This window comes from Cornus florida, unplaced genomic scaffold, assembly GCF_030987335.1.
Source record: "Cornus florida cultivar Cherokee Brave unplaced genomic scaffold, ASM3098733v1 CherokeeBrave_3.0.0_Hap2_Chr01, whole genome shotgun sequence".
Classification (NCBI taxonomy): domain Eukaryota; kingdom Viridiplantae; phylum Streptophyta; class Magnoliopsida; order Cornales; family Cornaceae; genus Cornus; species Cornus florida.
The window spans coordinates 23,472,832-23,496,286 of NW_026775571.1; positions in this window are offsets into that span (position 1 = coordinate 23,472,832).

Below are 23,455 nucleotides of genomic sequence, written 5' to 3' on the forward strand. Positions count from 1 at the left end.
CACTCGGTCAGATGAAACCTTTCATCCTCAAATCATCGAGCTACTTCTTCAGTTCTTCCAACTATATCAGTGTCGTACGATAAGGTGCCATAGAAATCAGTGTGATACCAGGCGTTAAATCAATAGCAAATTCCATAAATTTCATACAATGATTAGGAATCACTCCGATGTCCCATGAAAAAGAAACAGTCTCCCTCAAGAGTGCAAACTATGATTCTGCCTCTGAAATAATTGATCGTAACCCGAAATGAAGCTAACCAATCCATCACAAGAATGACATCAAAGTTAGTCATCTCCAGGACGATGAGATCAAACATAAAAGTCCATTTGGCTATCACAATGGAATAATCCCTTATAATGCTACTCAAAGACACTGAAACCCCAATTGGCGTATCAACACACAACACCTGATCCATGAAACTGACCTTTAACCCCGATGCAAGTACAAATGATGATGACATAAAGGAATGAGATGTACTAGAGTTAAACAAAACACGGGCCCAAAAACCTAACACTGGAAAGATACCTTGGAGAACTGATGGACCAGAAGACGTGTCGGCCTAAACAACTGTATAGACACGCCCCTATGGTGCCTGTGTCTGAGAACTATCAATCTGTACACCAAACTGCTGCATTGATATAGTAGGAGTATCCCTCGTAACTGGCCGTGAACCCTGCGAAGACATGGCAGGCTGTGGTGGTAGCGGCAGTCTGAAACCTGACTGAGCTGTAACTGACTGTGATGGCCTCTGTTGTGACCCTCTGTCACTACCGGTGCCTGCTCCCTGATTCGGACAGTCTCGAATCAGATGGCTTTACTGGCCACACCTATAACAAGCTCTCGATGTTGCAGAAACTACAGATAAATTAATAGGACATTTGGACTTATAATGTCCAAGCTGCTGACACTGGTAACAAATGGCTCCTCTTATCTAATCTAGTTAGTATAGGAGTAGTAGGAACGGATCATGCGAACTGTTGTCCCTAAAATTGAGATGAACCACCCTTGTTCTTCTTCGATGATAGTCCCTCTGAAGATGATTTAGCATTCCTCTTTTGCTTCCACTATTCCCTTCCTACATTTCAGTCTTTTGCTTCCACTTCTAGCATCAATGACCTTTCCACTGCCTCCACATAAACTTTGAAATACTGTGCTATAATCAATGGCCTTATTTGGTAATGAAGGCCAAAAACAAACTTTCTGGTCTTGTTAGCCTCATTTCTCACCATTTCTGGGGCAAACCGAGAACAAGAGGTGAACTTGTTCTCATATTCTATCACCGATATATTGCCCTGGATAAGATCATCAAATAGCTTCTTTAGCTCCCACCTCTTGGTAACCGAAAAGTACTTCTCATAAAACAGCTCCTTGAATATTTCCCAACTCATCTCTTCTATCTTGTGCTAATTAATGACTAACTTCCACCAAAGCTTAGCATCTTTGGAAAATTTGTAAGTAGCCAAGATGATTTTCAAGTGATCATCCATCACATCCATCAAAGTTAAATGGTTCTCCACTTGGTCCATGTAGTCATCAGCTTCCATTGGATCTGTACCACCCTCAAACATCATTGGCATAAGCTTTGAAAACCCAGTAATCAACTTAAGACGCTTTTGCGCCGCCGTCTCCTCTACCTGAGCTATCGGTTGTGGTACCGGTTATGAAAGAGAAGCACTTGTAGCCCTCAAGGCATTCTGTAACAGACAATTTAGTACCAGCTCAGCTATACCTTCACCCGCTTCAACGGGTGCTTCAACATTGTCCCTTCTTGTAGGAACACCTCTTGGGGGAATCAAGTCTGTAAGAAGTGTATCCTCATCAACTTACTCCGCGGGATTAGAGCTAGAGCATTCACCAATATCACCTCTTGTTGGCTGATCGGTTGGTCAATCATACATCAACCTTCGCAATAGCACGAATCATTGTAAAATAGGGCTATTGGTCGGGTAAGTCGAACCACTGGGACTGCGCTAGTCTAAGGCAACCTAAATGTCTAGAATCATTCTTAGAATGATAAGGGGTAATAAGGGGTTTGTTTGTTTGTCACTAAACTAAGAATTCAAAGATACTTTAACAATAAAATTGTAAGAAATTTAGAAAGAGAGATCTAGGTAGAGAAGACTGAGGAGATGAATTCACACTACACCCTAAGTACATGCTAGATTAAGTCTAAATTGGGGATGGACAATATATGCAATGGTCAAGAAATACATGACAACACTTAGTTACCATATATTTGTTAAGAAATCCATTAAATTGGCACAAGAATGATCCTTCAAAAGCTAACACAATGAACTACCTAAACTAGGATGTAGAGTCAAATATATTATCTTAAGCTAAAGACCATCAAGCATTCAAGCAAATGACAACGCACATGAAGTAGGAAACTAGCATAACCCATCAAAGGAAGTTCCTAAGCAATGGACTATCCATTTTTCTATCAACATGCCTTGAAAACATTTCATAGTTTTCTCCCCATTGTCACCATGAGAATACAAGCAATAAGATTAATGTAAGAATCATCAAGTCAAGCTAAATAACTTACATCAATCAATTAAACATAATAGAGTTCATTACAAGAAGTAATATGCTCTAAACTATGAAAAGACCAAAATCTATACATTAAAATCCCCAAAATAGAACCTAATCTAGAACATGAACAACAAGGGGAGGCTTTATCACCTCCCTAGATAGAGTTTAGTTACCCATTGATGCACTAGAGGAAGGAGGAAGCTTGAAGAAAGACTCCATTTTCGTGCTCCTTCCTTTGCTTCAAGAACACACCTTTTTTGCTCTCTTCTCTCTCTTCTATCTTGTAGAATGAAGGATAATAATATGTGTGGCCTTCCTTGCCTTATCTCCTTCAACAAAGCTCTCTCTCTCCTCCAAAAAACATCCCCAACCACCTCATAAAGAAGTAAGTAGAAAATGAGGAAACCAATGCACAAGTGGCAGCCAAAATGAGAATTCCCGAAGGCAATTCTGCCCCAAATTCGAGCACTCTAAGCAAGGCCTCGAGCACTCAAAAATGGAGCAGATTGCTCCATGCTTGCTTTGATTCGCCCGAACCTACTTTGGTTAAACAGCCATAACTTTGTGCTCTGAATTCCGAATGATGAGCCGTTTAAAGAATTGGAAATCTGATTCAGAGTTCTAAAAACTTCATGTTTTGGTGGAGATCCAATTCTCAAGTCTGGTTGGTCGAAATTGAAGAACAAGGCAGACTTTCATTGCTGCCAGGCAGTTCTGAGCACCTCTGATAAAGAGATCATAACTCTCTGCTCCAAACTCCGAATGATGAACCGCTTGAAGATTTGGAAAGCTGATTCAGAGCTATAAATCTTTTATGTTATGATGGAAGTCCAGTTCTTGAGTTTACTAGGTCGAAAATGGCGACAAAAGTCAGGTTCCACTGCTGCCAAGCTTCAGCATTGTGCCTTTGCATTCAAAATTTCAACAAAACATCATTCTTGCTTCTTTTAAGCCAATGAACCTGGAAATAAACAAAAATGCACAAATGAAGATAATCTACATAATTAAACGAACAATGGACTTAACTAATGCAATTAAGGGCGCTTGAATATGCAATATTCGGCGCTTATCACACCCCCAAACTTACATTTTGCTACTCCCTTAGCAAAACCAAAATGCAAAACTCAATGGAATGACAACAAATCTCCTCTTTCGTGAGAGCAATGGTTGCATTTAGCATATGCAACAAGCCTTTTAAACCCCTAGGCATCCCTAGAGGACGAGTGAAGTCTCGTGAGGGTTTAACAGAAATGATACCCACAAACATCAAACATGGTGCATGAAGATGCACAAAGCTCATTTGAAAACTTAGAATATAGAGTATACTGGAGATGGAATCATTATGAAGACTACCTTGTGTATATGAAGCATTGATAGAACAAAATGGTTATTCAAGTTTCAACTTTTATGCATTAGCATTATAATCTATATAAATACTTCAATTGTCATATCTATAATAGAAATCATCTCAAGCTTCAGTGAAAGTGGATTGGATTCTCAACATGCGGCTTTTACTTTCTTTTCCAATTCCAAGGCACAAGTTTTCAAATCATTGAATTCCCTTTTAAATGAAGTCCCTAAGGCATGAATTTATTTACAAGACAACTTTTGTTGCTTGTTGACAATTTATTGCAACTCATAAGCGAAACATAGAATGGTTGTGCAATACTAAAGTCCCTTAAGCTTTCTAACCAACCTATGTAGCAAGCGTTAGGCCAACAACTCCCAAACCAGATGGCTTTAGGGTGTTAAGTGTAGAGACACTCCAAAGGGCTTAATAGCTCAAGTTGGAAAGGCTACGAACTCTAGCGAACCATGTTTATTACAATTTTTTTGAATGACCGTGCAATGTTTAAGTCTTTTAAGCTTTCTAACAAACCCTTGTAGCAAGCGTTAGGCCAACAACTCCCAAACCAGACGGCTTTAGGGTGCTAAGTGTAGAGACACTCCTAGGGCTTAATAACTCGAGTTGGAAAGGCTACGAACGTCAACTGGTCATTATTTTCTTTCTTTCTCAGTTTTTTTTTTTTTTTTTTTTCAAAATACATGCCAAAGGTATCCATCTATCAGGTTCATCAAATCAGATTAACTAGGCCAAGGTCAATCAAGTTGCATGCCTCACAGTTAAGTTTCTAATGTGCATCTGTGCATTGTAAAGCATGGAAGAGAATGATACTTGAAGATATTCTAATTGAAGCATTTATACAAACCTTTTTGAATCCATATATTCATTTCAGATTTTTCTCAATTCAAAACTATCATTTACCTCTATACACAAAGTATTCAACACATCTTTAATCTCCAACAAATTCCAAAATTCCAAAATCATTGCTTCCATTTTATTTTTTTATTTTTTTATTTTTTAATTTTCAGTTTTATGCAAATCTATTTAAACAAAATAGCAAATGCAAACACTCTACAATATACAATACTGTACACTATACCCCCAAACTTGAATGGCACATTGTCCTCAATGTGTGAAGACAAAGATGCAGAAATAAAGAGCATAGAAGGGAAAAGGAACAATAATACCAAGTGGAGTGACGAAGACAAAAGATATCCATCGATGTGAATGCGCAGAAGCGTCCCCCAAACTTGTATATAAAGACCTATCCAAACCCAACTAATGTATATAGGTAAAAGCATAGGTCTCTTAAGAAAAACGGGAACAGAAAAAATAATACGAACATGAATGTTATTGAAAGATAGAAATCTATACAAAAACATAAATTGGCACACATTAGCCACAAGTTTAAAATGGATAGCAAAAGAATGCCAAAAGTGTGCCATTTTACTCTTCTTCTTTTTTTTTCTTTTTTTTTTTATATGAAAAATATGCATGAGGGTTGGATATGTGGGGGGTTGTGGGGGTGTTGTAGTTTGGTTAGAGTGGTGAGGTGAGGAGGGCCGAGGGAAGGGTTGGGTTGAGTTGGGGTAGTGAAGTGAGGGATGCCGATTGGTTGGGATGGTTGTGAGGTGGAGAGATGGGTTGTGTGTGGTGAGGAGTTGAGGAAGATGGTGAGGCATGGAAGTGGGTTGCATGGAAGTGGGTTGATTGGGTTGATGTTATGGAGAGAGAGAGGAGGGAGGTGTGTGTGCCGAGGGGTTGAGGATGGTGTTGTGATGGTAGCGGCGAGCCCTCGAAATGGGAGTGTGGGGGTTTAAAAGAGGGATTAGGTGGTTTCGAGTGCTCGAAATGGTGGCAGTGAGTGAGGGATGGATGGTGGGGATGATGGATAGTGAGGTTGGTTGGTGGTTGATAGGGGTGATGGTGAGTTGGTGTGGTGGTGCGTTGGTGTTGGAGAGTGGTGAGGATAGAGGGATGGTGGGTGTTTGGGGTTTGGTAAGAGGTGATGGTTTGGAGTTGATTGGGTTGGGAAGGTGGGTTGTGGAAGTGGGTTGTTGTCGGTTTGAGAGGGGTGAAGGTTGGGATGGTTGGAGAGATGCCGAGAGGTGAAGAGGGTGGTGAGGTTGGTTGGTTTGGGTAGAGAGAGAAAGTTGGTTGCATGGTGATGGAAGAGGAATGCCGAGAGTTGGTTATGTGGTTAGGGAGTGAAGGTGCCGAGAGTGGAAAGATGGGTTGGTGTGCATGGTTTGCAAGCTGGGGTTGAGAGAGAGAGAGAGGAAGGAAGGTTGGTGCATGCATGCATGCATGGAGGTGTTGTGGAGGTGAGGTTGATGAGGGTCTTTGAGGGCTCGGGATGCCGAGAGATGGGATATGTGTGGAGGGATGCCGAGAGGAAGAAGAAGATGGTTGAAGGTGATGGAGAGTGAAGTTGGGTTGATGTTTGGTTCATGTGCCGAGAGGTGTGAGGAGTGTGTAGAGAGGGAAATGAGAGGAGGAAAGTTGAGGTTGGTGAGGGTGGATGGTGAGCCGAGGTTTGTTTGGTGAAGAAGGGTGGGTTTGGTTTTTCGAGCACTCAAAATTTGGCTTCGAGTGCTCCAAAAACAAGCAGAAGCCTCGGAATATATATTTTTTTTTTTGTAGAAGTTTCGAGCATGCTGAAATTTTGGGTTGGAAGCTCAAGCACTCGAAATGCATGGTTCGAGTGCTCGAGAAACAAACAGAGAGGTGCACAAATTTGGATGAGGAAATTCGAAATGGCACCTAGAATTTAGAGCACTCCAAATGGGTGCTAGAGAGCTCGAAGTTAGGGCAGTGAGCTTGGGATGAGATTGGTTCACATTTCGAGCACTCTAAAATGGAATTAGAGTGCTCGAAATACAAGCAGTAGCCTCGAAATGAGGGTGAGGAAGTTGGAGCAATCCAAATGAGAGTTGGATTGCTCCAATTTTTGGCAGTAGGCTCATGGAATTTTAGTTAGATCATTCGAGCACTAGAATCTTGGCCCAGTGAGCATTTTGAATGGATGCAATTGTTGAAACAAATATGTCAAACTTTGCAACATCTTGCTAATGCATGGATATAATTGGAAAAATTTTCAAAATGTAACACATTTCCAACGTATGGATGAATTTTGAACTTTGCAAATTCATTCCATTCCAATGCATGGAAGGAAAATTTTTAAACTTGGCATGCCATTCCCATGCATGGAAAGATTTTTAAAGCTTTGCATGGCAGTTGGAAAAATATTTGAAACTTTGCATGCCATTCCATGCATCGAAAATTTTTCATGTCATTCCCATGCATTGAAAAATCATTGCAAGCTTCAAGCCATGCATGGAAAATTTTAAAACTTTGCACATTATTCCAATCTAATGCATGGATGGATTTTTGAAGCTTTGCATGTATGGAAAGAAATTGAAATTTTGCATGGGACAATGCATGGGGAATTTTGAAAAATTTTCAAACATTGCAAATGCATGGAAAAATTTTAAAGAGTGCAAGAATTTCAATGCATGGATGATTTTGCGAAAATTTTCAAGAATGTATTACAAATGAGACATTATGCACATGAGTAGCATTCCCAAGATCCGGTGAAATTGCTAGGAAGCGATGTAAATTTTCGGGAATGAAAATTAGAGTTGAGAAGGTCTAAGAAGCCAGTCTAAAAATGTGGAACACAACTTAAGATAGTTCTAGAGAAAGTTAAATTTTGGCATTTCTTAACCATTTCCTAGAAAATTTCATAGCTCAGACAATTGAACATTAGGGAGGCATTGAAGTAGAAAGAATTGCTCCCCATGGGTGCTAAATTTAACGTCGATAGCTAGACGCACCGAGATCAGGTTAGTCCTCCTTACCCTATACCATGTCTCTCTAGAGAGTCATGGGTCCCCAAATAGGATAGTTCTTTTAAAAGTGGAGGAGGAAGACTTTGAAGACAAAAGTAGAAAAGAGGTAACGGAAAGACCTTAACCCACTCTTCTTCCTCAATGAAGAACTTTGGACTATGGGGTTGATTTGGATTATAGGAAGATGGATTAGGTGAGGGTGCACCAAGCAACGACTTATGAAAGGTCATATTGAGCACGAGAATGCTCAACAAGTTATCCTTCAGAATTTCAACATCCTCCCCACACTTATCCGGTGGTTCGGGCTCAACCGTTTGAGATAACTCAGGAGAAGGAATGAGAGGAGGTGCAAGCTCCCACGAAAGAGATACATTTGATGTTTTCCAATGAGGAGAGTGAATGAGTGGAGGAATATCAAGCAAAGAATTGACCTCGCAAACAGAATTGGCAACATCAAAATCCTCATAATTAAAATGAGCTAAGCATGTTTTTAGAGGATCTCCATTAAAGGAGGTGCATCAAGTAAGGGATTATGTAGGGGCTGTGCTGGATTAGGGTAGACAATCTCTACATCATTATTTTTCCCATTTTGAGCCACAATTGCTTCATTTTGATGTGGGGCAACAATTTGATCTTCAACCACCATTTCATCATTTTCACATGTAATAACCACTTGATCATTCTCATGATGAAAGTTACTAGGAGTAATCTCATCATTCATAGAATTTTCTTTTGGATTGGCCATAAATTCAAATGAAAATGTTTCCTCCTCTTCATGATTTTTAGCATTAATCCTTTATTGAATTTGAGATATTTGGTCATCTATCATTGCACTAACTTGGGACTGGTGATATGGTACCACTTGATTGATAGACTCTACTGTGGATTGCATGCTAGCAAGGGAAGCCAATAGTTGATTGTTGGAGTCCATCATTTGCGTGTGCATAGACTCCATCATTTGTTTGTTAGCAACAATTAGCTCATCCAATGGAGACGGTGGACAAGGAGAAGAGGGCGGGAAAGAATGATCATTGGGTTGAAAAGGTTGCATATGAGATTGTGGGGTTGAATTTCCTATGTCATGCCACAAGAAGTTTTGTTGGTCTCCCCAACCTGAGTTATAACCATTGAAGTATGGATCACTACCCGGTTCAAAGAAATTTTCATTCGGTTGCCCTAGATAGAAGTCCAAGAATTGTTTCGTTGGAAGACATTCTCTTGTATGATGTGGATGACTAGAGCAAAATGCACAAAACTCATGTGGTGTGTAGAATTGAGTTAAAGGAAAATTACTCCCCATTAAGGACTAATTCAGCCACTTGATTAGATACATTAAGGTGAATTCATACAAAATATATACAACACAATTAAACATCCACTATTATACTACACAGCAACCCTTCACCAAAACATCCACATGCAATGATCCCTTTCTCCTCAATTATCAAGACAAAAATGTAAATGGCCACGACAAGGACCGATGCTTGAAAACGAAATATAAACAAGATAAGAGCCTCGACAAGGGCTTCACAACTAAATTAAACACATACACAATATTCACAATGCGAAACTAGAAGTCAAGAGACTTACCTGGGGTCCTCTAGACTTACAATTTCCTAGCAATCCCACGGCGAGGTTCGAGTCCCTAGAATCTTACAACACGAAGATGATCAAAACACACAAGGAATATTCACAAAACACAATATTAACAATCAAACTAAAATTAACCCTAGAACCTTGGTCGCTAAACCGTTTGCAGTCCCCGGCAACGGCGCCAAAAATTGATCGGTTGGTCAATCATACATCAACCTTCACAATAGCACGAATCATTGTAAAATAGGGCTATTGGTCGGGTAAGTCGAACCACTGGGACTGCGCTAGTCTAAGGCAACCTAAATGTATAGAATCATTCTTAGAATGATAAGGGGTAATAAGGGGTTTGTTTGTTTGTCACTAAACTAAGAATTCAAAGATACATTAACAATAAAATTGTAAGAAATTTAGAAAGAGAGATCTAGGTAGAGAAGACTAAGGAGATGAATTCACACTACACCGTAAGTACATGCTAGATTAAGTCTAAATTGGGGATGGACAATATATGCAATGGTCAAGAAATACATGACAACACTTAGTTACCATATATTTGTTAAGAGATCCATTAAATTGGCACAAGAATGATCCTTCAAAAGCTAACACATTGAACTACCTAAACTAGGATGTAGAGTCAAATATATTATCTTAAGCTAAAGACCATCAAGCATTCAAGCAAATGACAAAGCACATGAAGTAGGAAACTAGCATAACCCATCAAAGGAAGTTCCTAAGCAATGGACTATCCATTTTTCTATCAACATGCCTTGAAAACATTTCATAGTTTTCTCCCCATTGTCACCATGAGAATACAAGCAATAAGATTAATGTAAGAATCATCAAGTCAAGCTAAATAACTTACATCAATCAATTAAACATAATAGAGTTCATTACAAGAAGTAATATGCTCTAAACTATGAAAAGACCAAAATCTATACATTAAAATCCCCAAAATAGAACCTAATCTAGAACATGAACAACAAGGGGAGGCCTCATCACCTCCCTAGATAGAGTTTAGTTACCCATTGATGCACTAGAGGAAGGAGGAAACTTGAAGAAAGACTCCATTTTCGTGCTCCTTCCTTTGCTTCAAGAACACACCTTTTTTGCTCTCTTCTCTCTCTTCTATCTTGTAGAATGAAGGATAATAATATGTGTGGCCTTCCTTGCCTTATCTCCTTCAATAAAGCTCTCTCTCTCCTCCAAAAAACATCCCCAACCACCTCATAAAGAAGTAAGTAGAAAATGAGGAAACCAATGCATAAGTGGCTACCAAAATGAGAATTCCCGAAGGCAATTCTGCCCCAAATTCGAGCACTCTAGGCAAGGCCTCGAGCACTCGGAAAGGACCTACTTTGGTTAAACAGCCATAACTTTGCACTCCAAACTCCGAATGATGAACCGTTTAAGATTTGGAAATCTGATTCAGAGGTCTAAAAGCTTCATGTTTTGGTGGAGATCCAATTCTCAAGTTTGGTTGGTCGAAATTGAAGAACAAGGCAGACTTTCATTGCTGCCAGGCAGTTCTGAGCACCTCTGATAAAGAGATCATAACTCTCTGCTCCAAACTCCGAATGATGAACTGCTTGAAGATTTGGGAAGCTGATTCAGAGATCTAAATCTTTGATGTTATGATGGAAGTCCATTTCTTGAGTTTGCTAGGTCGAAAATGGCAACAAAAGTCAGGTTCCACTGCTGCCAAGCTTCAGCATTGTGCCTTTGCATTCAAAATTTCAACAAAACATCATTCTTGCTTCTTTTAAGCCAATGAACCTGAAAATAAACAAAAATGCACAAATGAAGATAATCTACATAATTAAACGAACAATGGACTTAACTAATGCAATTAAGGGCGCTTGCATATGCAATATTCGGTGCTTATCATTGGCCTAGGGCCAACTCCTTTTGGTTCCTTTCGAGGTGGCATCGTGCTATAAAACAATAAAATGGTTCAACAAAATGACACTAAGGTTCAATCGAGGATGAATCAACACAAAATGATACCATACTAACACTTAGCATGCACAACTATGCAACAAGTACATCCACATAAACATCGAAGCATATAAGCACGTAAGTAAGTAAACAGTTAAGCATGCTTTTCACAAAGCAAAACCCTTTAACAAGTAATCACATAATTAATACAAATGCCTTCCCATGCAACCCTAGGTTGGCCTTTACCCATTGTCCTAATGGTTTTCAAACCAGCTCTAATACCAACTTTGTAACGACCTAAACCCATAGGTCCAAACCATTTACCGAGTCCTTAACCAAACCTGAGCTTAACTGAGTCAAACCATGACATGTCTAAGGTCAATGCATCATCATTATACCTTAAATATGCATTAAAAAGGTTATAAGTGACTTTTCAAAGCTCAAGGACTAATCGTGCAAGAGGAGGAACAAAATACCCCAAAACAGCTTCATTTTGATCGTCCAGAATGAAGCTCCGGTCGGCCAAAATGAGGACTGCCCTAGTCAGCAGAAGTAAGCATTCTGATTGACTGGTTGTGGGCCAAACAGTAGCTAGAGCTACTGGAATGTTCGGCCCACTGAAGTGCCTATTTCGGTCGGCCGAAATGGCCCTTAGAACCCTGAACCTGCTATTGGATTGTGCTGTGAAATGTAAAGGAGCGCATTAGCTTATGCAAGAGTTTGAAACAGATCAAAACATGCTCAAACAAGCTATAAAATGGCTTTCTACATTCCATTCAAATTGAAATACAAGTTTATATGCCCAAAACATAACCCCAAAATGATTTACATGTGTTGCATCAACATTATTTCAAGTTTACAACAAGTTCTAGGAGGAAATTATGTTTACAACCACAAGCTACAAAATAAATATACATGTTTTACAAAGCTTTGCAAAATGAAATCTAAATACAATGAAGCCAAAAGTAGTCTTCTAAGCCATGCTAAGGCTATGGTGGATTGTAGTCCGCCACTTCCTTTCCATGTCTTGAAAAAGGTTAATAATAAAGGGATAACCAAATTGCTTAATAAGAAGTGCCTAAGGCACACCTCTTAAGACCCCATGAATCCATACAATGAAGGAAAAAATAGGATAGTCGGGATCATGCTATGTTGGGGAGTAAATAACTACATAATCACATCAATAATCAAACTCATGAATAAAAATGCCCTACAATGGGATGCAATGCCATGCAATGTCGCTCCTCATTTCCAAAACCATTTCCTTCATCGTTTTCAAACCGTTAGTGAAACCCGTCCCACAGTAACCCATGACGGAAAGATTGGCTACTGTCCCTGACCCATGGTAACCCTGTGGCGTCATTTGAGGCCCAGATAACTCAAGCACGCTAGGGAGGTCTCCCTAGTTCCCTATAGGTCCCACTAACACCACGGCCCTTCGGTAACCCCTAGACAACCGAGTTTTTCATAAAACTTTTGAAAACTTTTCCCAAAAAGCCCCATTTTCATTTCTTTCAAAACATCATTCTCATTTCTTCCCAATGAAGTGCATGGATGCTTCATGCCAAGAATATATAGTTTTACCACTACTTCAACTTAATCCTCTAACAAACTTTACAAGAATTTCTACTAAACACTACATGCTCTCATTCAATAAAGTCTAGCATGGTAAGCATACATATAATCATGAAATTGAACTCATACAAGCATGTTATTTCAAATAATAACAATTAAAACACATAGTCATATATTCCATTGACAACAAATTGACCAATTTGAAGGAAATCAACATAATTTAACATGCTAGACAAAAAAACAAGTAGAAAAATTCACAAAGGAGCAAGAATGTATGAGTTAGGAACCCCTACCTCCAAGAATGCAAAAACCCCCCAATTTGATGCTGAAAGTTCAAAAATCCTAGGGATGGCCAAAGCTGAAATTGCTTACATTAACTTGAAGATCTCACTGAGCTCTTCGTTTTGCCGTAAACGACACCTAAAAATTCCAAATGGTTGGAAAGTAATTGAAGTCTGAAATCTTGAAGCAAAACGAAACAAAAAATGAAGGAAGAGAGTGAGAGAGATAGAGTTCTAGGAGAGGGAGAAGAAAGTGAGGCCAAACAAGGCCTCTTGGCCACTAATTTACTTAAGTGGAAAATGGGTCCCACCACAAAATTTCCATTTTTGACTTTTCTTTTTTTCTTTTCCCACCACACACACACACATATGCACACAAACCACACAATAATCTCATAAGTTACAATAACTAAAAAATGAATAAAATGCAAATGGACCCAACCAAAACCCTTGTACTCGACAATTCCGGTAGTGGGTCCCACAAGGGACCGTCCGGTATGAAAAATGAAAAAATGCCGAAATGGCAACCGTTGCATTTTTAAGAGTCCTGAACTCAAAAAAATGCCCTAACCAACTCTCAAACACACCCGGCACACCCCACGATGTCCGGCACGCAAAACAAGAAAAGTTTAAGATACCTTTGCAAAAACAGAAAATTCCAGAAATTAAAAAATGGCAAAAATCGAAAACATTACAAGCTAAACAGGTTCAAGATGACCAGTAAAGAATCCCCCAAATTCTTGAACCGGCTCAAGATGGCCAGTCTTGAAACTTAGGCAATTTTGCTAATATTGAACTTGTTCGATAAATCTTGAACCAGTTCAAGATGGACAGAATGTAAAATCTTGTTTAAAACCTTTCAAAACCCTTCCTAAATGTTGTCACTACCTCTCAACCTTCTTAGAGCATTGTTCTCATCATCTCGGAGTATTGATATTTTTTCTTCGAAATTTTGAAATGAAAAATTACAACTCGATCGGACTTGTTTTGACAACAAAATTAGCCAATTACAAAATATATATCTCATAATCTTGTTTAGGCCAATAATCTTGGTATTGTTGAAATTAGATCTCTAAATTGTCTAATGGAAGAAACCTGGCTTTAAAAAAGCACTTCAATCATGAGCGTACTATAGTGCACTAAAAACCTGCAGTTGTTCCCACCATGCAAAAGCTACTATCTTCAGTTTGTATTCCACTAATTTGGCGTTCTTATCCTTTTCAACAACCTCTCAGCATTTGGCAACCAGTTAAGGAAATCTTCAATATGAAGGTAACCATTAAAACTGGGAAGGTCAATCTTCATACGAAAATCCCTTGAAACATGATGCTTTAAAAATGAGAAATAATATATCTCTCTTACCAATAAATTCACTTAAGATCTGGAGATAAAACAAGTTTTTATAAGCAAAACAGTTCATGAATATTTTGTGGGAATGACGGTAAATAATAAAATATTGTGTAATGCTTCCGTAACACATTTTACAAAGCTTATATAGTTTGTAGAAGGTAAATGGATATATGAACTTTCATTACTTTCATTTATTCAAGAGTCCGCCATCACCTTAGTTACTATTTAAATTGAGAAAATAATAATGAAAAATTTGTGATGTCTATCATCCTTTAATAGAACTTTAAGAAACTAGTTGCTTAAATTGATTCGGAATCACCAGAAAATATAAATGTAGCTAGAAACTTTGTATGAATTTCTTATTCTCATCTTTTATAACGATCCGAATCCAGAGATCCAAATCGCTAATCGGGTCCTTGCCCGGACCGGAGCAAACAAAAGGGTACTATGGTCATTTCATGTAAGGGAGATGGATAATTTGACTTTAAGCAAGTCTAATGATATGAATCCAATTCATTAAAATCATTATATAACATTCCAAGAAGTTCTAAGGGTTATAGACTTGGTTTTTCACAAATTCGTACTCTTAGTCTAACCGATTTCTCAACACTCTCACACTAAAATATAAATATCTCCCAGTATGATAGGAATCTGAGAAAGATATTCCCACCATTCGAAAGCTAACAAAAACCCCTTCATTTTGGGCTCAGGAAATAATGACCCCATTTGGATTTAAAATGAGGGTAATATAGCCATTTGAAGTCGGCACAACTATGTTGTGAATAAGGGTGCGAGTGCTCACAGGGTGTCCTACACGCACGCCTTGTGAGGACCTCTCCCTTTTTCATTCTTTTGTATTTTTTTTCCGTTAATTCTTCGGGTTCAGGTCACGTCGAACCGGACCGAGTCAAGTGCTCAAGAATAGTTTTTGACACTTCTTCCATTTCATCTTTGCGTAGTTTACCCTCGTGTCTTTATGGATTGTATTGCACTTGTATATATTTTACCATTTATTACGTTGGGGTATTTGTGCGATTTTATTTTGTTGACATTTCCATTTCATGGGTAGTTATGCGGTTATCTTTTGAAGATATTTTCATTTGTGGCAATAGTGCAATTATCTTTTTAGATATCTTCATGAGGGACTTTTTTGCAATTTGTTAATGTTAGTGCCATGTGCTGTGTTTTAATTGGGACAAGTGTTGGGATTGGATTGGTAGTATGTGGATGGTTAGATTATTGACAAATGGAGGGTGGAGATATGTGTATGCGCGAAAGATGGTGTTAGGGTAGGTGTATGTGACTTATTACATTTCTTTTATCATTTTTCGTTTTTCTCCTATACTTCACATTATTCCTCTCATCAAGCCTCCTCCATTGATACCAAAGCTTTGAGCTTGTTTACCTTGCTTTCCACTTACCTTTTTGGCTAGCCATATGAGGGTTTTACGTCGGGGACACCAAAGGCTTCACCAAGCCTCCTCCATTGATACCCAAGCTTTGTTTTCGTGAATCAAATGGCACCAAAAATCTCCAAGGATGCTAAAGGCAAAGGGGTTACACTCCTAAAGCCACCCAAGAGACCAAAAATGGGCAGTATTATCCGAGAACCCCAAGGCAGTTCTAATGCTCTAAGAGACACTTCTACCACTCCTATGGCGACTGACTCTCTTTCACGAGAGGTACCATCTGGGTATCCCATCTGCTTTAGCCACAGGTAAAATTGAGTTTGAAGAAGCTCACTTCTATAATGACCATGCATGGAAGGTATACATTGAAGTCTATAAGGATGATCCTATTAAAACAAAGAGGAATGTGAATTTACAAAAGCTTCGTGGCACTACCAGATAGAAGCTTTTGACATATATTGAAAAGAACAAATGCCTATTCTTTACCAAGCTCGGTAAAAGTTATTTTTCTTCGGATATGGTACATTACTTTTATGCCAATATTCGAGTAACCTATGATACGTACTTCATTGTATCACTCTTTGGGACTGATTATATGGTTGATGAAAAAACCATCAAAGCCATATTGGATATTCCGAATAGAGGAAGTCTCGGGTCCAGAATTGCCTCGAATTGCAAAAAAAAATTATGTTCCTAATTCTCCAAGGAATGATGATAGCATTACAGCTCTTTTTCTGACAGATGAGGCGGCATTCTTTAACTTGTTCGCCATGGCCAATCTAGGCTACTTTAGGAATAAAGACGAGATCACTCTCGAGCAAGAACAGGTTCTTTGTTTCGTTGCTATAGATAAACATATCGAACTTGCACCATCTATTATGCAGTTGATGATGGCTAATTACAAAAAGAACTCGCATCGCAATTCATCTCCATTTCCAATGATCATCATGAATTTCTAAAACCAAAAGAATATTCTAATTCCTCCCAGGGCATATCATCAGCGTATTATAACTGTGTTAGATGCTCGTGCTTTGAACAAGTCCAAATCAGCCAGGAAGAATGTAAGAAAGGCTTAGATAAGTGTTGATGAGACTATTTCACAGGCTCCGGAGGTTACACAACTATTTCCTCCTTAGGGAAATTTTTCTAGAGCTGATGCTAACATGTTACATTCTCTTTTGTTTCAGAATCAACAGACTACTCTTCAGAATCAATAGCTAATGATGGATGATCTTAAAGAGCTTAAGCTTGAGATGAGACAACTTAGAGGACAACATCCAGGAGGTTTTTCAGAGGATGTTTACCGGCCTGCTCCTCTAGATCCATCATTGAGGGCTGAGGATGATGATGATGAGTATTCAGATGAGGATGGTGATGATGAGGAGAGTGATGGAGATGTTTAATGTCTTTTTGACATTATTTTTGAGGAGATAATGATGCTGATATTTTTTGTCTATTAAACATGCATCATGACATCATACTTTGGTTAACATAGTCATTATTTTTGGATATTATCATATTTTTACTGAATGATATGTTTAACTGATTTAAATTGTTTCTCTTTTATTATTCTCAGCTTTGCAATTAATATCTTTGTCAATTTGTTCCAAAAATAGGGAGAACAATGTTATCTTAAAGGGGAGAAGAAATTAGATATTTACTTAAGGGGGAGTTTTAAATATATATATATATATATATTATTAAACTTCACTGGTAGTTTTTGCTTGATATTATGAAGGAAATTAGGTCAAATCGGTTATCCTAGAAGAGTAGAGAACATAGAAGAAATTCGAGAAATTCCGTGTTGTCCTTTGAACAAAATTGTAATTTACTTTTCTTTTTGGGTAGATTGCTTAATTATTTGTAGAGTTTTGTCACGAAAATTGCCAAATGGGAAGATTGTGAGATATAAATTCTGTAATTGGCAAATTTTGGTGTCAAAACAAGTCCGATCGAGTTGTAATTTCAAGTTAACATATCAAGATCAAGATTGACTACGGAATTGGAAAGTTGTTCAAATATGGTATATTGAGATCGTCGAGAAAGGAAAGAACAACACTTTAGGAAGAAATCTAAAATGGTTAGGTTACGTTCCATACTCAGTATATTTTCATCAATTACTAAAACAGTGTTTTTCAAATATTCAGAGCTTAAGGATTCAAGTCTGGCAAACTTGAACCAGTTCAAGCTTTTTGGAACCTATTCAAGCTTTTTACAGCCATTCTTGAGCCGGTTCAGCCTTTTCTGAACCGATTCAAGGGTCTACTACAGTTTTAGTAACTATTGAATCCTATTCTAATTTTTTCCCTAATTAGTTTAGAATTATACAAAAGTCCTATGTAAGAAATTTTCTTTATTTTCTGAAGAATTAAGTCTTTGAAAATTTTATATAAACCCTAATCTTAATCTTGGTTTAATACAATTTTTGCATTACAACTTCATACTTCATAAAAGCCTTAGGGAGATTATTTTTGCAAAAAATCCAAGTTGATTTCTTTGTCAATCTTTCTAGAACATACATATAAACACAAAGTGAGTTTACAATCTTATTCAAGTCCTAATCAGGATGATCAAAGTCTTGTATCTACAATGATTAGAGAAAAACAAGCCTACTTCAACATTGAATTCAGATATTGAAAAACAGAAGTAAAAGCGATCACACTTTGAAAGGGTCAAAGCATTCCACGAGTGCTGTTTGATCTACCTGCAGCCCTTTTAAAGAGATCAAGAATAACCCTGAGGTCAAGTGCTGTTGGACGGGACGTCGCAAAGCTAGAGGATTATTAGCTATTGGTGTTTGGTAGAACAATAGGGTGTGAGCCTGAGTCAAAGTTTAATGTATTTTGTTTCAAACATAGTGGATCGGTTTACTTTGGACTGCACAATCCATGAGGTTTTTTCCACGTAAACAATTGGTCTATTTTACCAATTAGGGTTTCCTCGCTAAAAATCCTGATGTCATCTCTAACTCTATTACTTTGCTTTATTTTATCTTACATGTGATTAATTGATTAATTGCTAAAATACAGAACTTTCTAAATATTCCGCTGCATATGACTCATAAATGATACAATAGCAACGAGGATGATTTTTATGATGGGATTTCACGCTTTCTAATGGCTTTATCACGGAAATCTAAATCAAAAAAGGTCTAAGCTGGTAGGGGTCACAAACTCACAAAGGTTGTGCATCCTAGAGAATATGTTGAGAAACAAAGGTCTAAGCAGGCAGGGATCAATTAAAATTTTTTAATTTGGGTAATGGAAAGATGTTAGAAATCATGGGTAAAATGTCTATGTAAAGGTGATTTAAACAAAGTCTAATTTTAATATGTCATGTAAGTCTAATTTGTACAATTTGAAATGTGGCGTGCTTTATGGAGGGTCGTGATACGCACTCTAACTACAGTAGAGAAATATTTGTCGCACTTAATCCTATTTTCAAATTAGACTTTTTTTCTCCCTCAAAGTCGACAATTGAAAAACCAACCAATTATTCATAGACTAGATCCAATGAATAGTGGACTTCACCATATTCACGGTTTCAATATTCATTGACTAGTCTCATTATTCTAGACTCTAATGTTCTACATAGTTTGTCTCAATGTGAAATGTATTGGGGTGTAATGTGAGTTGTACGCAGCGGAATGTACTTAAGAAAGTTTTGATTATGTTAAAACAGATCTGTCTTTTTCCAACTTTACTTATTTTAGCAATTAAACAATTAATCACATGCAGATAAAATAAAGCAAAGTATAAAGTTAGAGATGACACCAGGATTTTCGTGAGGAAACCACAGTTGATAAAATACGTCGACTGTTATGGGAAAAACCTCATGGATTGATGGGTTGATAAACGATTACCAAAATAAACCAACCCTTATAATAGCACAAATCATTGTAAAATAGGACTATCATAGGGGTAAGTTGAACCATAAGGACTGCAAGTTTATAGCAACCAAGGTCTTTGTAATCACTTGGTTTGATGAAAGAGATGTAAGGTTTTAGTTGGTTTGTCACTTGGTACTTGGAATTAAAATGTGCAAAAAACAATAAATTGAAGGAGATTACAAGGAGGGAGACTTAGGTAGAGAGGGCTAGGGAAGTGAATCAACTACCGACCCTATAAGCATGCTAGCTTGTGATTAACATAGGGAACAACATAAATATATGACCATGATATGTAACAACACAAAATTACTACATTATCTTCAAGAAATTCATGAAATCAATAGGCAAAAATAATCTATCAAAGTTTTACATGCTTGAACTACGTAAACTAGGGTGTAGCCTTAGACATGCTCACTAAGCTAGAGATTATCAAACCCTCAATCAAATGATAAAAGCACATGAAGTTAAAAACCAAGAATAGTCCATCAAAGGAAGGCCCTAAGCTATGGACTATCAAACTTCTTAAAAAACATGCCATTAAAACCATTTCACAATCTCATTTTCATTGTCACTATGAAAATGCAAGCCAAATGATCATGAGAGAAAACAATCTAAGACAAGATAATAAACTCAAAATGATCATTTATAAACATTAATATCCATTACAACATGTGTATAGAGCTAGATTATGAAACTTGGCCCATACATATTTCATTCCCCAAATTAAATAAAACTAAAGCATACTTACGAGGAAGGATTTCATCACCTCCCTAGAAAAGGAGTTAGTTACCCATAGAAGCAAAGGAGGAAGGAGAAGAGGTGATTTTACCCTCTATTTTCGCACCTAGGAGCCACAATACACATTCACCCTCAAGAACTCAATATTTCTCTCTCTAGAAATCCTTACAATGTGAGATATCTTTTTTACAAAGCTCAAGCCTTCTATTAAGCAACTATAGCCTTCCAACCACTCTAAATTCATGTCCCAAAATCCCTAGAGAAGTGCAAAGCAATCCTTTGAATCAAGGGGATAACATTAGGTGAAATGAAGCAACCCACGACCTCTTGTCTACAGATTGGCGGGCGCCCGCAGTGCAAGGTGGGTGCCTGCGAGGTGTCAAGGAGGCTAGGCTGCGGCACTTGGCGGGGGCCCGTAGTTCATGGTTGGGCCCAGTAAAAATAGAAAGTTTATAGACCAATCGGTGGGCACCCGTAATGCTCCTGAGCACCATATTTGCTTCTTGAATTGAACTTGGCTTGGCCCGATGACACGATCATCCTCCTTAGCGCTTTTTGCAGGGATAACCATGAGTTCAATGGATCACTGGCTTGGCCAAAATGAAGGTCCCCGGCAATGGCATGCTTTAATTTCTTCAAGAACTTATCAAAGCCTCACTTTTAACTATCTTTGGGGAACCAACCTAAAAGAAAACAAAAATATGCAAATGAAGCTAATATATACAATATGATCAACTAATGGACTTAACTAATGCAAATAAGGGCGCTTGAATATGTAATATTTGGCGCTTATCACACCTTCAAACTTACATTTTGCTAGTCCCATAGCAAAACAAAAAATGAAGATCTTAAAAAAATGACAACATCTGAAATGCTATCCACATACATCAACCATGGTGCAAGAAAATACACAGCTTATTTGCAACTTAGAATAGATAGAAAATTAGAGACGGAATCATTTTACAGACTACCTTGTGTATATGAAGCCTTGATATAACATAATGGTTAAACATATGTCAACTCTCATGCATCAATATCATAGTCTATATAAATACTTCAATTGTCATCTCTTTAATAGAAAGCAACTCTAACTTCAATGAAAGTGAACTGGATTCCCAATATGCAGTTTTTTCTTTCTTTTTCCAATTTCAAAACACAAGTCTTCAAATCATTGAATTTCCCTTTTAAATGAGGTCTCTTAGGCATGATTTATTCAAAATATACATTTTTTTATTTTTTTAGATACATATTACGGTCGTGCAATGCCGAAGTCCCTTGAGTTTTCTAACCGACCTATGTAGCAAGTGCTAAGCCAGCAACTCCCAAACCGGATGGCTTTAGGGTGCTAAGTGTAAGGACACTCCAAGGGCTTAATAACTCAAGTTGGCAAGGCTACGAACTCCAATGAACCATATTTATTTATTTTTATTTCGTGAATAACCGTGCAATGCCTAAGTCCCTTAAGCTTTCTAACTAACCCATGCAGCAAGTGTTAGGCCAACAACTCCCAAACCGGATGGCTTTAGGGTGCTAAGTGTAAGGACACTCTAAGGGCTTAATAACTTAAGTTAGCAAGGCTATGAACTTAAACTAGTCATTATCATTATTCAATTTTTTTTTTTTAGATCAATGCCAAAGATATCCAATCATTAGGGTCATCACTTCAAATCAACTGAGTCATGGTCAAGGTAAATTAGGTTACATGCCTCACAATTAAGTTTTCGGTGTGCATCTGTGAAGTGTGAAGCAAAGAAGAGCATGAAATCTGATGAAAATCTAATTGAAGCATTTATACAAACTGATTTGAATCAACATGATCATTTCAGATTTTTCTTTATTTTCAAAACTATCATTTGCCTCTGTACATAAAGTATTTAACACATGCTTCAATCTGCAACAAGTTCCAAGATTACAAGAATATTGCTTCCCAAAAATTAAATTTATTAACTTATATGAATCAAGTTAGAACATGCAAGAAAAAATGCAATACCAAAATGTACCCCCAAACTTGAATGTCACATTGTCCTCAATGTGAGAAGACAAATAATGGAATTGGAAATGAAAAATAAAGAGGGTACAAAGAGCAATAACGCCAAGGAGAGGGGGAAAATCGGTGGCGTTGTAAGAATATGCCACCATGTGAATTCCAAAAGCACTCCCCCAAACTTGAATCTAAAAAACCTGTCAAGAACACATCTATGTACAACAAGCATCATATATATCTAGACAAAGATAAAACTAAACAACTGTAATTTTATTTAACCAAAAACCGAGTATCTATGCACAAATAACAAAAAGGATTGCAGTTATAAGTTTAAAATAGGAACTGAAAGTAATGCCAAACACAGCCTAAAGTAAAGCAAGAAAGTACTATTGAAAATGAAAATAGGGACTGAAAACAGGAGATCACTCCATCATCGCCATAGAGGATGAGCCACCGGCACCGCCTGTAGGTCAGTCGATTAAAGATTGCAGCATGGCCTGCAATAACTGCTATCCCTCCCTAGTTTCCTTACGGAAGTCCGTAAGGGTGCCCTCCATGGTTTCGACTCACAGCTGAAGGGTATAAAGATGGGTGCTGAGAGAGTCGTAATTGGCATGGGACATAGTAGGCAGTGGTGGTGCAACTGATGCGAGAGCAGCCGTCCACTCACCAAGGTCAAAAAGGAATACCTTAGTGCTCCGCTCTTCTCTCTGGGGGACCTTGAACTTTTTATTCTTAAGCAGCTTGGTGACCAAGTACGGGAAAGGAAGGGCCCAAGTGAGGGCATTATCTGACTGCGTCACAAAAAGATCATTGTAGACCTTAAAAAGCTGGTCCCAGATGAGCTGCGGGATACAAAACCAATGTCCCTTCTCAGCGGTATAAAGGGTGTGCAGAAAAACCCCTTTATGTTCAGAGTGCTTAGGGACGAGAAGGACATTCTTGGCAAGGATAGAGTCCAAGAACCACAACCGG